The sequence below is a fragment of the Corvus hawaiiensis genome, chromosome 1 (genome assembly GCF_020740725.1).
Source record: "Corvus hawaiiensis isolate bCorHaw1 chromosome 1, bCorHaw1.pri.cur, whole genome shotgun sequence".
In the NCBI taxonomy this organism is placed as follows: Eukaryota; Metazoa; Chordata; class Aves; order Passeriformes; family Corvidae; genus Corvus; species Corvus hawaiiensis.
The window spans coordinates 66,238,152-66,253,356 of NC_063213.1; the positions used below are offsets into that span (position 1 = coordinate 66,238,152).

General features: G+C 43.5%; 1 long non-coding RNA gene across 1 annotated transcript; it reads right to left on the bottom strand.

Annotated features, from left to right (window-relative positions):
* Positions 1 to 1,850: 1,850 nt before the first annotated feature.
* Positions 1,851 to 14,653, bottom strand: LOC125328480. The gene is made up of 4 exons (XR_007204736.1): positions 13,506 to 14,653; positions 13,091 to 13,323; positions 3,891 to 11,057; positions 1,851 to 2,035 (listed from the first exon to the last, which is right to left on the bottom strand). It is a non-coding gene; the product is annotated as an uncharacterized LOC125328480 (long non-coding RNA).
* Positions 14,654 to 15,205: the final 552 nt, after the last annotated feature.

Sequence of the window (15,205 nt, forward strand, 5' to 3'; positions counted from 1 at the left end):
TTAGCAGATGTTGGTCACTGCATGGTCACATCTAGTGTGCAATTAAGAATTATTTCTAACTGTTTATACCTAAAAACACTCAAATTAAAACAAGCAAATGTTAGTCTTGGAGATCTTAGCTTTCAAGCTTCCACTGTTTCTTTAATAAATTAACTATGATTCCTTAGGAGCTGAGGAAAAGGGGCAACGGACCCCCACCACCCCATTTATTAAATGATTGTTGAGTATTTTTACCATTTTTCTGCCTTTTTTTTTTCATGTGCTGTACCTCTGTCCCGTGCCTTTGCCCACTTAATTTAAACACCTTTCCACCAATTCTGGTCTTTCCCAGCAGCTTCCAAATTCAGATTTCAAGGGGATCACAGAATTTTGTCCTCCTATTCTCTTTTGCCTCCTCTTTCTCTCCTGCACTAGCAGTGCCCCAGGTCTTCAGCCTGGACTTCTTCTAAATGAGTGAACCTATTTCTAAAACCGAGCCCAAGGCATCTCCTCAGCAGGGAATGTGGCTTCCCCTGTCACAGAGGACACTTGGCCAAAAAGCAGATCTGGTGAAAGTCACCATCATTGCTCAACTCGACCAAAGACAGAATGCAGAATTTGGGGCAGCCTTTGCAGTAACTGGTGCCATTTATTAGCCCTGCCTGTAATTACACGAGTCAATAAGAAACGAGCTGGTTGTGCCCAGGCAGTTTTCCACTGACGTAAGGGAACACACACAGCTGCCTGAAAGGAGCCCGTTCTCTCTGATGGACATTCAGTAATGGATTTGCTGCACCTAAAGCAAAGTTTTATTTCAACACTTGTTTTTAAAAAGCAGCACCCAGTTGTCCACACCCCAGTGATCTGGGTAATTGAGTTCATGACATATGACAATGTTTACTAAGAAAGTGGCAGATGGCAATTATTGGGTTTTTTTCTTTCTTTCTTTTATTTTATTTAAAAAAAGAGCGCATATGTATATCATGATTATGCTCAGGGTATTCCTGTTGAAAACAACTTTTATTTAGTAAAGGATATTAAAGCTTGTTTAAAAAACATGTCCTCCATGACAAGAGTGGCAGATGGAGTTAACAAGCTCACCTGCTACTTTACTTAAAAACACTGTGCAATAAGAGGTTGTGTGTTTTAAAAAATCCATTCCCAACATAATTTGTAATCCTTTCCTGCTGAGAGGACATAAACACTCTGAGGAAGGTGGCATGGCTCTGAGGAGAGGGCATTTCTCCAACGCAGAAGGGCTAGGATTGGAAAAAGTAAACACTGGTTCTTTATAAAAACTGCTGCTAAATCTCAAAGAGAGAGAGAAATAAGGGCAGCCACACCGGGCAGCTTTTGCTCATTTCCATCAAAATAGCAGATAGAGAGGAGGCAGGTCACAGTTGCAAGGTGCCCGTGAAGGACGGATGTTTTGAGGCTGCACTTGGGCATTCAGAAGGACAGACTCCCAAAAGGGAAGTAATTGTCTTAGTAAATCCATAGTAAAACTGCACTGAGCTGAAATTGCACAACTTGCCCTATGCTTGCTGTGGTTCTGCAGGTTAGTTACAGTGCCCTGCCTGAGGGATTGTATTTTCTTAGCAGGTGAAACTAAAAATGCTAAAGCCACCTTTCTAGGGGCCAAGATGTGTTCAAGATCTTCTGAACCGTGTTTTGCCGCGTACATGTGACACATTGTGTAAATCACATGAACCTTGGGTCTGCAAAGCCCTCTTGTTCCCTCATGATGCAGATGGCTCTGCTCTTTGCCAGTCACTGGTTTGTCTCTTTCTTCCTTCAGCCTCACTGGACAGAAGTGTTTAAACCCTTTCCAGTTGTTTCCCCTTCTCCCAAACCAGATTCCCTTACCCAGTCTCACAGCAGCTGGGGAACGTAGGCAGACTCCCCAGTGATGTCTGAAGCAAGTACAGCACACTCGTCTTGGTCACTACCAAGGGTTTCAGCAGCTGTTGTCAGTGACTTCTTTTCCACAGATGTGCAAGAATGGTGCAGGTTTGGAAAAATTATTTGTACTCCAGAGGCAGATGGTTTAATAATACTGGTCAGAAAAAAAATTATATAGAAAAAAACAGTGGAAAAACACATATTAATTAATAACTACTTGAGTAAGACTTGAAGAAGAAACTGCTGGAAGCTGATTAGCATGACCCTTTAGGCAACAAGATGTTAATAGAATATGTTTTCTACCTTGAGTATTTAAAATTAAATCACTATTCCAGGCTGGGCTATATCTTGCAACACAGGATCAGCATTTCTTGCCTTGAAATCAGTGAAAGTAATTCAGAAAGCAGGAAGCAGAGAAGATGGCAACGAGAAGATCAGACTTTTATTTTCCTTTAAATGATGCAGATGTAATGAGTTATGACATTGTGTTGATGAAAACATCCCAGTCTGACCCCACACCTGAGTATGGGCAGACAACAAGGGTATTTCCTTTCTATTATGAGGCTGGTGTTTATTGCCAGTGCTGGTTTACAGCAGAACACAGCTGCCTCAAAACATTTTGCTCAGCTAAATCTCAAGGACCTTAGCCTTTAGAGTCTGTGTGTTCTGTGTGCAGAAAGGACCCAAATGTTGCATGTAAGTTAATAAAAGCTTTTAAGAAAGTTCAGTAAGCTTTGTTCCTTTCTAACTGACTTACTAGAGTTAGATATACCTCACGATCCTTGGAGCAAGAGCTGTGGCCTGCAGTGAGTATTTAACCACCACCCAGGCAGAGTCAGTCTTCCATGGGTGTCTCTATCCTCATAATTACACATGTAATTACTCTGAACCAGGAAGAGTTGTAACAAAGAGAGCACTGCTTCAGGACATGCTCTAGTTAGCTGCTTATGATGTTCTCTGGGGAAGTGAAAGACACAGATTCAAAAGTCCTTGAGTGGGAAAGAAATACGAATGTTTTAATCTCCCCTTTCAGAAATGGGCAGCTAAAGAGCTGCCACCACTATTTCATGCAGACCTCTGTGACAATTGCTGGAGGTCTAGATTGAGGCTTTCATGTCCCCTAGGGCAACATGGAGGTTTTGGGGACCTGTTTTTAGACAGAAGCATCTCAAACTGTCATTAGGTACCTGACTCCTTTTGGAAAAAAGCCCTTTGCCTACCACCTTAGTCACACCTGTTTCACCCAGGTAAGACAGATGCCACTAAAGCAGGGCCTGAATAAAACCCAAAACATGTTAATTTCCTTGATTTGACTTTTAGAAAACAAAAATTGAGAGAACATGCACTGCTTTCATTTCTTTTTTGAAACAGCTCTGCATTCAGCAGCATTCTGTGCTCCATTCAGCAAACTTCTATTTTCCAATTTTGCAGACTAAAAATTGCTTGAATTGCCGAAAAAAGCTTTTTATTCCAATGGATGACTCTGAGACAAAGGCTGTGCTGTGCCCACCTGGGTTTCTAGTGAGCAGCAAGTGGATGCCAAGTACATGACAGAAGCAGTGATTTGCTGGCAGAAGCATAAACACAGCAGGAGAGACTGGGCTACTCCTGATATTAAAAAAAAAAAAAAGTACAAGCACTTTTGATACTACGCTTAAGGAAAAAAGTGACAGTGGGAGTTGACAGGGAACAGACTGTCTGCCCAAGCACTTCAGTGGCATTGAAGGATAAGAAAACCAGAAGCTGGAAAAGCACCCAGCCTGTATCTGACATGGCTAATGACAACTATTCACCGTATTTCATAGCTGGGCATCTGGGTTCTCGCTCTTTGCCACCATCTGGGAACTCCTCTGTGAAGCTTTGGAGGCTTGTCCCAGCTGCCAGGACAACATGAGGATGTGAGGCTGACAGGACCACAGTATCTTTCTCCAGGAACCGTGAATGAACGTTCCAGCTCTGCTGCAGCACTCCCTGCCCATGCCTGGGGCAGTAAGCATGCAGTTACTCACCTGCTCTTATTTGGAGACCAAAGGCCACTGTCTTGAGAGCTTGACCCACCCCTGGCAGGTGTTACTTTGGTGTTTGCTGTTGGAAGAGACTCAGGGAAAGAAGACAGGAGTGGAATAGGTGCTCAAGAACTTGAAAATAATTTGCAAAAAAACCCCAAACTTGCTCCATCTAATTTCAGCTATTTGTCAATTTACGTAAATGGAAACAATAACATTGAAATTATTTACCAAAGAGTACAGTGCACTCTTTTGCCATTACAAAAATAAATATTTTAGACATCGCTGTATAAAAATAGCCCATGACATCAGCTCTGTTTTGCCTCAGCTCCAGAAAAAGCTGTGGACTACAAGGGATGTGTGTGGAGTTGGAGGTATTTTTAGGTTGCCTATTGGGAATAAAATTGGTACTAAATCTGTCTCATTCATTCAGGGAACCAAATTCACTACAGGGGAAGGGGAGAAAGCAGAAGCAGCTAATTTCTCTCACAACACCATGCTTTAGACACTTCTTCTACATTACTAAACAGGGAGAGAGGAGCAGCAGCTCCCTCTGGAAGAGCTAATTCATGTTTTCTCTCAGCTGACCTTTAAAAGAGCCCAGAAAGACTAAACAAGGCTGGAAGAATCCAGATTCTGAGGCTAAACAGCAGAAAACTTTCCAAAGAGCCCCAAGAGCCACATGGTGCCAGCAGCCCCACTGAGACAGCAGTGTTAGCTGCAAATATCCTGTGCCAGTTTTGTATCTCCTCCTCCTCACCTTCTCCTCTCCCACAGAACCAAACTGCGTGTGACCTTTTGGGGGCTATTTTCTGTCACATTCCTGAGCCTTAAGAGATTCAGATTTTCAAGTTTTTATCTACAGCTGCGGTAATGAGGAACATGGACAACAAATTCTGAAGCCATGAAATAACCAGACTGAATAAAACTCGCAGCTACATTTTCTTTTAAAAAAAAAAAGTCCTGAGTCATTACATTACATGATTTGGGATGTAATTGATAGCACACAGCACAAGCCTGTTTCATTAGTGAGCAAACAACAACAGTAATAAAAAACCATCTTGTTAAAGCACTAATCTCCCATTAAGGGACAGCTGTGGGGTTTCATGGAAGATGTCACTCTGGGTACCAGTTGAAATCACAGTGTGTTCACGTGCAAGGTTTGAAATCAATTTATGAGAAAGCATGAGCAGGTTGAAACTGCATTTCTGTTCCCTGAGGAGGCTTCAAAATAATGAGGCGTATTCTGAAAATTCGGTGGTTTTTTCAGATTATGGATTAGAGATATTATTAAAATAGGAACTATAGGAGAAAGGAAAGTTACTAAGGAAAAGAGCTGCCGCAAGTTTGCGGTTTATTTTGTCGAGGAAGAAACCATAAACAAAATGCTCTCAGTATGTTTTTATTACAGTTACCTTTTGCATGTAGTGCTTAGCTTATGAGTTTACGTGCCAGATAGCCTGTCTGCACTGAGAGTACTTGTGCGTGCACAGCAGATAACAGCTCCTCTTTGTCCTGCCCTGTTATCAAGCCAGAAGTCCCACTGCTGCCTGCTCAGCCAGCCCTGACTCACACACCCGACAGAGCCCAGGCGTGGGGAGGTGGAGCTGTCGCCCCACCACTCCAAGCTGTGGGTTGTGCTCGGGGCTGGGTTTTGCTGCTGTTCACCATATCTTAATTGTGTAAGGCTTCATGGTGCGTGACTCAGTCCTACGGATGGATAAATGGTGTCAAGTGCAGCAAACAGCCTCAGAACAGCCTGTTTAGTAAACCAGTCAGCAAATTCCTACAAATAAGGGAAGAGCTTAAAGAAGTCTGGAATTCCCTGGGAATGAATCACAAACACTAAAACCTGCCCAAATTTAGCACGTTTCGTTTTCCAAGCTGAAGGAGCATACCAACGTGAAACACTCAAAGTTTGCAAAGGCAGCTCACCCCCGTCTCTTTCACAGAGAGACCCCAAAACGCTTTGCCAAATAGGTCGATATCATTACACTCCCTTTTTAGGCAGGGTGACAGAGGCTGGCCTGAGGAGGGGCAGCCTGCAAGCAAGAAGTGTGGCCAAGGGCAGAACAAAAGTCTCCTTTGTCACCCACCAGTGACCTTCCAGTCTAAAATTCCAGATATTCTCTTTTGTTGGGATGGGGAGGGATGTTTCAACTTCAGATTTGTGCTTTGAATTAATCATGCTTTGAATTTATTCAATCTAATTACTCAAAGTTTAATTTTTTCCCCTTATCAAATATATACTAAAAAAACCCAACAACTTTGTAAGATAATCTGTTTAAACCAAAACCAGTCCCACTGTAATCAGTCCTTAGGTCCATGAGGCAGGGAGCCAACACGTGATATTTAAATGGCCCCATCCTCCCTGTTGCAGAATTCTTAAAAAAATTAATTTGATCCTACTTCATATGACACTACAGCATTGAATACAGGGGCTTTGCAGAAGCCAGAGGAGACACTGGAGGAGTCCATCTGTTCACATTCCCCAGTGAAAGGCTGGTTTGTGAGCTTACAGGGTAATGGAAGCATAAAAACATACAGCAGAGCTATGGGGGAGAAGGCAGGAGATGTGACAGGGCGAAGGATCACAACCTTGGCTTCAGAGAATATCCTATACCCTCCCCCATAGTTAACCCCTCTTCTCCCACCCAGACCTCTTCTCTGGGGCAGATTCCTCCAAGACCGCTGTCACTGAGGAAAACAGAGAAAAATGCTATCAGGTAAAATGCTTGAGAGGTGAAGGATGGGTCTATTGTACTTGTCCTCCTCAGCTGCTGAAAGCAGGAACACAGAAAACTCCGTGTGATCTGCCAGCAAAATGTTTAAACATGACAGCCTTTTTTCACGGAGTCCTTTTTACAGAAGCCATTGGTGGTGATGGTGAGGGATTGCCATCCACAAGCAAGGCCTCTGTTTCTCCACGTTCCTTTGAAATAAACCTTTCCCAGGAGCTTCCCTGCTGCTCCCATAGGTGTTACCTCATGTGATACCCAAAGTTTTCTAATTCAGTTTACTGTTTCCATCTCTTCCAGATGTCCAGATTCTTACCTCATTAGACAAATTTCCCATCAAGCACTGATAATGCAATGGAAAAATCTCATTCTGCTGCCTTAAGGAGAGCTTCTGACTTGCCATCAGCCTTATGAATAGCTTTACTCTGAGCTCCCTGGGAAGCAGCATCACCTACATCTAGTCCAGCATTAGCTACCTTATGTGATTCCTTCTGTTACAAAAAAGAAGAGGAATATTTCTTTACAAACAAAAATTGAAGTCCTTTTGGATGGAGTCTCCGAAAAAAAGCCATCAGAAAGATAATTGCTTCTTGAAACCATGCTCATGGGAACAGCACCACAGCTTGCTTACAGGGTGAAAACCTGTTTTTCTACAACATCAAGCCCATCTTGCTCTCAAGCAAGGGAGAGGAGGAAGGGTCTTGTGTACTCTGAATGTTTTGTGCACCTACTAGCCAAAAACTGCCTGAAAAATAACTAGTGAAATCCTTCCTTCAATCAGCTTCAAAGAGGTTAGGCATATCTGTGCAGTATAGAAATGAGTGGTCTTTTACACACAGTTTAATACACAAAGTAGGGGAGACACAGATTTATACAGTGAAAGTCACATTTATACTCTTAGAAAGGCTGGTTGTTCTGCCCGGGAAAGTTGTTAGCATTAGAAAAAAGACAACACTTCCTCCTTTAAATTACAATGAACAACTGTGGGTTTTTATACTCCTGGCCATTATCGGTTGTCTCAGCTGTATTTATCTAAACTCTGTTTATGATCAGAGATATATAACATATATCGTAGCACACCAATAAAACTCCATGTAAGAGTCACACCTTAGACAATTCAGAGTTCAAGGACTTCCAATTCATCTGTTGCTTTTATTGATAGTTGTGATAAAGTAGGCCAGCCAGAACTTCATCCCTCCACTAGGAATGGAAAAACACCAGCCTGGCAATCCATATAGTAATCATCAGCTTTTGGGGTAAGACCATACAAAACAGGGGCAAAACAGTCCAGGGAAGGGCTGCTGCTGCTTTTCTCTAATGCTTTCACTCTGCACTCCAAAAGTTGTAAAAAAGAATCTCTAAGCTTACAAACTCCCTTGCCCTGTGCCTGGCTCCCTTCCAGCTGAGGAAGCACATGAATACAGCAGCTGGAGACATGAGAAGGCTCCGGACAAAGAAAAGAGGTTAACTAGGGAATGTTTAAACTCCTTTTTTACAGCTTGAAGCAAGCCGTTGCTAAGGGCCTGAAACCAGGCACTGCGGAACTTTTAAGGGCTTCTTTTGTATCATTCTCAGCCCAGAGTGTTGATCCTCTGTCTTTGTCATAGAACACAGCAAGGAGAGGATCTTGCTGCTAGACTGACAAGGAAGCTTACCACTCCACTAATTTCCAAAGGTTCTGCTGTGATTCTTTCTTTAGGCCAACCCAGGGCAATGGGGTTCTCAACAACACCTGCAGACGGAACACAAAGCTGCCTCCCTGCTGGGCTGCTTGGCACTGCTGCTCCCTGCACTAGTTACCTACAACTTCATGGGGAGATTTGCGGTGCTTCCAGCCTCTGGAAACCACCTCCTCCTTCAGTGCCTAGCAAAGAGTTTTCTTTGAAAATTGTGGTCATCATCATTACCTGGCAGTTTAAGAAAAGGTGCACTAAATGTTTCCCTGGAAAGTCAGGAAGTTCCTTATAGTGCTCTGATAAATATCTGAAAACCATTAAAAACTGTGTTCTGCAACTACCCAGGGCAGGGAAGTAGCATTTTCCTGTCCTCCAGGGCTTAGAAGTACAGGCATGCCCAGCCCAATGACACACTAAGCAAATGGAATATCTGGCCCCTGTTGGAGGGTTTAAAGATACACGTGTTTCTCACAGGGCTCCCCTCTCCTCTGCACAAGCTGAGGGCTGTTTTGGAGGAGATAAACACACAACACTGCTTTGAGGTGTTGCTGAAATCCCCCCACCCCCCCGAGCCACTCAGAAAACTGTTTTGAAAATCTAGAGCCAAGCTACAGGAGGTCAGTGTTTGGTGCAGCACACCAGGACATACCTAGGACCTTGGCCTGCTGCATTTCTCTGTCATACTGTAAAGAAAATGGGATCCTTCTGCTTTTCCAAGCCCCACACCTCCTGCAGCCTCAGTTGCCCTCCATGACTACTCACCCAGGAGAGCAGCAGGGCAGGGCAGGTTCAGCTGCTCTCCCCCAGGCTCTGGGGAGGGGGAGCAATGCAGGTACTTAGACCTATGTCACAGCTTCTGACCACAGAAGTCCTCCAAATCCCCAGCTAACAGCAACAACAACAAAATAATCCCTGAGCACAGTAAAGTTAATTTAAAAGGATAATAGCTAAGATATTGTCAAGCTGCTATGAAATCCAAAGTGTAAAGCAGCAGCTCCCCATGAGCAAAACAAATGGATTGGCTCTTAGGGATTTGTCCCATGTGCAGTCGGAAGAATGGATATTATGTTATGAACATATTGGATCTAAAAAATAGTAACTTTAAGTATTATCAGAAATATCTTTTCTTCATCTCCCTCTGCAAGGGCTGATAAGAAACACCATGGTAACCTTTGCTACCACTGCTTTTGTACATATCTTTTAGCAAGGACAATGACAAACTGGATTTTGACTTCCTCCTCCTCTTTTGTTTAGATTCAACTTAACAGTGCTACAGTTTCATGTAATGAAGTCCACGAACTCATTCTCTCACTGAATTTGTAGATTGTCTGTAAAAAATGGCTGAAAAGAGCAGTAGGTCTGAGTGTGTTCCTTATTCAGAATGATTTCCCTAAAAATTTCTAACAGGAATCCTCAGGCTGTATATCCTTTGTAATGACATTGATGTGAAAAGTTGTTATTCAAAGTACAAGGCAAAGTACTGGTTAAGTCTGAATGGCCTGATGGATCACGTGGAATCATTTCTGATAAAAACATTTATACATCTCAGCTGCATGTTGCAAAGGAAAGCCCCATTAAAAATAGAAGGTCATATCAGCTATATAAAAATTACAAGGATGAAAAAGAATAAAACAGAGAACAGAATAACACAGGTCTATGAAATACATTTGAATCTGCAGTTCCTCTAACCCCTTCCATTTCAGGGAGAAAAAAATGCACTCATTGTGTCAATAAATCTGTACATTTGAAGGCATTTTATTGCACACCTAAATGCAAGTCCGTGCTAATAGGACATCATTTGGCTTACAAAGCTGAGGACTTAAAAGCTAAGAAATGGCAATAGAAGGACTGCCTTTGCAATCTAAGGTATTTCCTCTCACGTATGCAGGCATGCACACATCTCAGTATGAGACTGCTTGCAGCTATAGCTCTCCAAGGCTTATCAGGGATGGAGAATCTCTCACATGTTGTCTCTGTCCTTCAAAATACAAGACCAGCAGTGGGAACCACACTTTGCTATCTGCTGGGGATGGGATGGAGTACATCCTAGCTGAGGTAAATCTTATGGGTAGAAGCAACATTTTTCATTAGCCCAATTAGGATAGTTAGGAAAAGGAGAAAACCTTCTAGGCAGACAAGTGCTTTTACAGGTCAGGAACAGAATCAGCAAATTCCTAATAAAGCTGCAGGCATTTGCTCTGGAAAAAAATTCTAACCAAAAAACCCCGTCTCCAATCCCAGGATCTGAGCTGGATGGCCTCCTAAGCAGATAATGCAAATCCCTGTAGATGGGTGCTTGCCTGTCACAAGGGTTGAGACCTGCTTTCCCCCTGAGCTATGTTCCATATCCTGGAGGGACCCTTCCTCCCTGGTAATCACTGACTGTGGCTGCAGAGGTAGAGCAAAACCAGGCTCCCCAGCTGCTCTGGGTGGGAGCACAGTTATGGCACGACCACAGGAGGATGGGGGCAGCACAGGGCAGGAACTAATCCCTCTGCACCCACGAAAAGTCAGGGCAGCTCCACAATGCAGCACCACCACTGCATTCCCAAAACAAGAAACCCCACAAGATAGATTATATCCACACAGGTTTGGGTCTCCCGTTCCCACCTAAATCACCTGCAGCTGGCCTCAGGCATCACTGTGCTCCATCTGCCCATCAGCATTTTGGCCCTTGTTCTCACAGATCTGTCTTCCAAGGAAAGTATGCTTCCTCATGATGTTGGCTGAAAGGTCTAAGGATTGCAGGAGCTATACTATGGAATAAAAACAACAGATAAATGGAAGGGATAAGTGGGAACATTAAGAAAGCTGTAGGCCAGATACACCAAGATTCCAAGGTGGGTCTGTTAGTAATTTGGGATGCATTCCTCATTTAGGAAAGCTGGTACCAAGAGCTGCAGATTGTAGGTGAATCATCATTACTGGAGAGTAAGGGGAGGGGTGGGCAGTGGCTGGCCTGGCTGCCTTGCTGATGTTTTTCTGAAGTTGGAATATGCACATAGCAATTATTTTCTCCTTATCTGTTCCTCAGAACTTCTTGTAAGTATGCATGCTTGCAAGTCACCCCAGGTAAGCTTTGGCAGAATAACAACAGATCATTCCACATGCACAGGTTTGGCTTTTCTGAATTCCCTTGAAGGTTGAAAGCTATTAAGTGGACATGTTTTCCTCCATGTGATTCTCCTGGTATGGCTTTGTGGTGGCCTGATGTCACACCTAACCACAAAAGACCATGATCTAATATACCATAACTGTTAAAAAAATATAGTGTCCAACACATTGGTTTCCAAACCTCACAGGGAAAATATTTATGCCATAAAACTTCTCAGTTTTTCAAAGAGAAGGGCCCTGAAAGATGACATTTAAAATACCACATGGTATACTTGGGGAATAGGAACATTAAATGGGTGGATTTGCTTTTAAAATTATTATTATTATTATTATTATTTTACAAAAATATTTGGTGCTTCTATAGAATATAGAAAATATTCTAGAGACATGAAAGAATGTTTCTTTTAAGGTTCCAGGTCTCTTTTATACCACACTGGCAGTTCAGCAGTTTGGCATTGCTGGAGCAGTATAAAGCAGCCTCTGAGTGAGAATCTGGTTCAGGCAGCAGGGAATTGCTATTTAACAAGTCAATCATTTTCAGGCTGGAGTTGAAGAAAATACTTATAGGAAAGAATACACAATTCATCTGTGGCAAAATGCTGTTGGTGAGGGTAAGGCAGCAGAAGATATTTTCAGGACATTGTGAACAGGCAGGAGACTGTGAAGGAACAAAAGTATATTAAAAAAAAGATTAATCCTTCAAGACAGACTTCAGCATTGCCACTTATCACTGTTTCGTTTCCAGCAACTGAGATTCTGTGCCCTTTTACAAACATGCCATTTGTGTTTAGAGCTAAATGGGTTTATCTTGAAATGCAGCCCTTTTCCTGAGGGCTTGTGGCCTCTAGAGTTTTCTTTCCGCCTTTTTTTTTCCACTTTGCCCAGCTATGGCTTCATTCCCACATTTGACTAAGGTGGAAGCTGGCAGCCCCCAAGAGGCAGGGGAAGGGCTGGAATTTCCCAGGCCACATGCAGGACTCCAGCCTTCTCCCAGGCATGGGGCACAACCTCTGAGCAGGAAAGGTGCTTACAGCTGCTTTCTGTTCTCCAAGACAAGTTTTATAACGTCACTGTCTGTGTTAATTCATTCTCTGCAGAGCAAGAAATACAATCACTGCTACCAGAGGCAATCTTCAATGCATGCATTTCCATTCCGCCTCCTCACGTGCGGCAAGGAAAGGGTGTTGTTTGTTTCTCTCCTCACTGACATCTCACAGGCTTTGCCAGCGTGGTGGTCCTGCAGCTGGTTGTGGCACCTCAGTGATCCCAAATCCAGAGGTGAAGGCATGGGGGCATCAGGGGTTTCTGGTTGCAGCTCAGACTTGGCCAGATCTTCCTGAGGTGCAGGCATTCCAAGTGATCCCTTACCCTGGTCTGATCCCAGGCTCCAACCTGGGCTGATGCAAACACAGGTTTGGACCAGAGCTCCATGTTTTGGGACAGCTCCAGTGCACTGGGCTCTGCCTCAGATCTGGCAGGCGGAAGCTTGGGCTGCAAAACCTGGGAAATCAGTCTAAAAATATGTGTTTCAGTAAAAGTTTGTTTTTCAGCTGTTTTTCTGCCTTACGTGCTAGAAATGTGGGCAAGTGGTTTTTGGTACTAAGAGCTGCCTTTTCATTAGAAAAGAATGTCCCCACCAACCACATCCCCATGTAAGGAAAAAGCAGCAACTTACTGGTAAAGCTGTTAAGTGGGAAGGCAGAATTACATTCTCTGTTTAACCTTACTGTCCTTTAAGTGAGGCTTTGGTGGTTTCGGCAGCTCCTGACTGGGAGTGACGTGCGCATGGAGGTCAGCACGAAACCCACTGGCTCAGCTGAGGGCTGCTGAAAGCAGGAGCCTCGCCAGGCTGCCAGGCAGAGCCTCTACTCCCTGCTGCATCCAGGTTGTCGAGGTCTGTGTGTTTACCTAAACCAGAGAAAGCGTGGGATGAAATACTCCTTCATTAAGGCTGCAGCTGGGGTCGTGCCTTCCAATTAATTGAAAAGCCCAGAATAACTAACATTTTGTATTTATTATTTTTGGACTGTCCCCCTGACAAAATGAATACGTGGAGAGCATGATGGAAAAAGCTGAAAAGTTTCTCTTACCTTGTACAGAAAGCGCATTACATGCAGCTCGATCTGTCAGCTGAGGGAACACATAAGCTGTTACCAAAACTCAAAGGCTCCCAGGAGCACAAGGCAGTCACTGCTGGGTATTTGGATTAAAAAAGAATTGATTATTATCCATATATATATCCTGAAAATAAGAAAAGGGTGGAATAGTTTTTATTCTGATTCTGTAGACAAAATTCTGGTTTTACAGTGGAACAACCTCAAATTCCAGTATCTGGGGAAACAATAAGCAACAGGAAAAGTTTGGGAGATACAAAGTGTGGACACAGGATGGCATTTTGGAGAATGGATTCATCTCCTGTTAAAAACAAAACCAAATGCTGAACTCTTTAACCCAACCACAGTATCCTGCTGATTCAAGAAGCCCCTCCATTCAAAGAATGTAAACTCTGCTATGACAGAAGCTGCGAGCTCTCTTTTATGGAGAGCAGGAAACTTTTCTAAAGGGCCAGTTTACGACCTGGTTGGAGAGCTGGAAATAATTAAGTGTTCTTGTCAAAGGTCAAAGTCATAGGGTTAAATTCCTAGGAACTCAAAACAACCCTCAGTGACTGTGCCAAGACTGATAATTTGGCCCTTTTCTTCCCACAATGGGTAGGCAGTGAACAGCCTGGGACATGACTGAGCCATGCCTCAGTTATCTGCTCTTTCCAATTCCTAGTCTGACATTTTTAGACTCATCACACGCTCGTGGTCTAAAAAAGCAAAGCTGAGGTTAAAAAAATAAAATTGGGAAATAGGAATTGCAGCCAAATGACCTATTTATAGCCACGCCAAATATGAACTAAATGACAAATGAAGATCCCGATTCATATTCTACTTCTGATGTAACCCTGCTCGATTTGATGGGGCATTATTAGACTCTGCAGGAAGCATCTGGCCCTTGGGGAGCTGCCACACTCTGCTATGTGCACAAAAACTGCAGAACTGTCTGTATCTGTAGGGATCTCGCTGCTTAAATCTGAAGCTGTGTGTGGTGTTATTACTGAGCAGGGCTCAAAAATGTAATGAGCTGGAAGGGGGAATTCACTCGTTGGGTGCTTTTTACCAGATGACGACATCAGAGAAGCAACAGACTGTTTCTCCTTGTGACACTTAGCTGGAACACAGCGCAACAATGAGTTGCCAACACCCCTAAAGGAGGTTGTAAGCTCATCTTGGTGAGACTCTGTCAAATGCACTCAGCAGCCCAAAGGCAGAGGCAAGAGGAGAGCAGAGGTGGAGAGAACCAAAACCTCCTCCACAAACTGTGTGACAGGAGAGAAAAGCACTGCCCTCGGAGTTGCTTTTCCCAGTGCTTCTCATTCCAAGTTTTTTGCCCTGGCGCCTCCAAAAACTGTTTGACTCTTGCTTTGAGCATCTTTATAAGGCAAGAAAATGGCCCCAGAAACCCTCTGAGAGTGTTTCTCAGCTCTAATTGTCAAATTGTCAGTTACAAGCCAAGCAGATTTTCCTTCTACACCAGGAGAGAAGAATTGTAGTTTTGCCTCAGGCTTTAAGCTCAAAATCATCTCCTTTCAGCCTTGTGCAAGGAATCAGGTGATTCTCTGTCCAAATCCCTTGCTTCAGTCAAGGCTACCCATCTGGTATCAAATTTCTCCTTTAAAATTCGAGGTCTCAGATTGGATCTGAAATGTTCACAAAACTTGGTGGACATCTTGCTACACAATGGG